Source organism: Protopterus annectens, chromosome 11.part0, assembly GCF_019279795.1.
Source record: "Protopterus annectens isolate FY-2018-M chromosome 11.part0, PAN1.0, whole genome shotgun sequence".
NCBI lineage: Eukaryota > Metazoa > Chordata > Ceratodontiformes > Protopteridae > Protopterus > Protopterus annectens.
In genome coordinates, this window is record NC_056745.1 from 1412270746 (window position 1) to 1412273006 (window position 2261).

At 36.7% G+C, this 2261-nt stretch overlaps 1 long non-coding RNA gene across 1 annotated transcript in view; it reads right to left on the reverse strand.

Annotated features, from left to right (window-relative positions):
• The window catches only part of LOC122815872, a 755742-nt gene extending 754006 nt beyond the window's left edge, over positions 1 to 1736 (reverse strand). Inside the window, exon 1 of the long non-coding RNA XR_006367008.1 lies at positions 1470 to 1736. This is a non-coding gene — a long non-coding RNA (uncharacterized LOC122815872). The remainder of the gene's footprint in view (positions 1 to 1469) is intronic.
• Positions 1737 to 2261: the final 525 nt, after the last annotated feature.

The following is a 2261-nucleotide window of genomic DNA, read 5'->3' on the forward strand; positions in this document are numbered from 1 at the left end:
TTAAAGTATAAGCCTAGCTGGAACTTCTTAAGCTGCATGTTTTCATCGGCTTCTTTACTTATTTGGCTTATTTCATCTCTGAAATACTTCACCCAGACATTGCTTACAAGCATAAAATATGCAAGTATACTGACTTCACAAGCACAATATCCAATAATCACAAAGATTTAACCATTTCTTGAGTCACAGGACATATCAGTCTCTATATATCCCCATTTTCTTCAGCAAATTCCAGATGTAAAACTGATGGTAATAGAATGTAAAGAAGAAAATCAGAATAAATCTAACACATGAGAAGACATGCCTAGGGTAACAGAAGAAAATATATTGGACCTGGAGACTCCTATAAGTAGAAATATAAGTAGAAAATAACATGCAGGGAAGGAATAAGACAGTGTAAGGAAGTTAAGCCAAATAGTAGTGGAAATGGAAAAGAGGCAGCTTTTGGCATAAAAATGTGAGAAATGGTGTAAATTAAGAAATTCTCACTTTCAAAGTTCATTATGAAAACCTGCAGTTAGGTAATTATATAATGTGGACAAAAATATCATTGCAATATTTACTTTACCATGACTGAAAGTTGGATGATATAAACAGTATGCTAAGAAAGTAGGCTCAGAGTTTGTTTCTTTCGGCTTTTCTCGGTTAGGGGTCGCCACAGCGGAACTCCGGTCCGCTAATGATTAGCAGTAGATTTTTACGTGCTGGCTTGCCGGGCCTAATGCACAACCTTCAACGAAGAAAGGCCCATTTACGCATATCGCCATACAGAAGACGCTCTAGCTGAGAATCGAATGGGTAACGTCTAACTGTGAGGCGACAAAGCTACCGCAGCACCACCACCAGGATACACATAGATACAAGTTAATTGTCCTTTGTGTGGGTGTTGATCTTAGGTACACACCACTGAATTACATGAACAATTCAGTTCTGGAAATGAATGAACATTTGGAAAAAGGGAAAGTAAATTTTCTACTAAGTAGAATACCTCCATCTGTGTCATTGACTGATTACATGTGTACAAAGACACACCTGTTTAATAACTGGTTAAGGCAGCTTATTCTCTTGTATAAATTACATGTATTAACATACTAAGAGGAGTGTTCTTCTGACTATAGAATGCTGAGTGTAGGCAAGTTGAACCTTTTTTTTTTTTTTTTTTTTGAAATAAAGGAATCAATAAAACAATCACTAATTATGACAGATCTGATACAACTCTAAAATGTAATTAGTGAAATGAATGGAGTATGGAGTTCGGTAATAAATTTAATGAACCTGGCCAGAATATGGCCAGAATAATGGCCACAATATTACGCTATCTCAGGATCTCCCGTTAGCAATTTAAGAAAGTCACCAAGCTCTCGCTCCATATTGCGCAGATCTTATCAAATGCAAAATTAAATTTCAAAAGCATTAGCCAAACACTTTAATTTTCTTCATTAATAAAGTGAAATATGCAGTGGACTCACCTACAGAAGCGAAAGTTGCATTTATTAAATGCTTCGGCAAAGCGCCAGAATTGTAAATTCCCCTATGTCCAAGTTTATTTGTATTTGGGTCTCCATACTGAATCAATTATTGGTCAGGTTTTATTCTCTTTTTTTGACTGTTCTGCCATGGGATCTTCCGAATATCCTAAAGTTGATTTTAATCAAGCGGAAGTGCACCTATATTCAGAGAGAGGCTACATAGGAACTAAGGTCTTAGAAGCGGTTGGACAGTGAGAACTAAGTGTAATAATTTCCTGTCCCACCACTTTTGTTAATCCCTGAGTCTAAGTGATACCAACGAGACAAGCCTGAACATGTAGGATCTAATTATTATTGATCTAGACGCAAGATTAAAGCAAAGCGATCCTACTTACTGCGACTTTTACATATCACTGCACCTATCCCACACACAAATATCTGTCAAGCTGCTTAAAACCCATTATAATGGGGTTAATCATATGCGATGTGTCAAGCGAGCTGGGTCTACGTGATTTACCTATTCTTTGCTCCACTCGAAAATCTCAAGAACGCTAATCCCATTCGCTTTAGTCTGATTTGATTTTATTAAATTTAATTTTTTTTTACCTCAAACACACTAAACGAACCTGCAATAGAGCAAATAGCGCAAAGTCTTTTAACTTTGTTTTCTCAGTTGGTTAACTAAGAATGCTGTGCTAACTTTGGGCTAAACTGTTGTGTTTTGGTGAACTTAAAGGTGTAAGCGCTCACACTGTTTAAACACTTGGTTACCTACTGGAATTGTCACAGGGC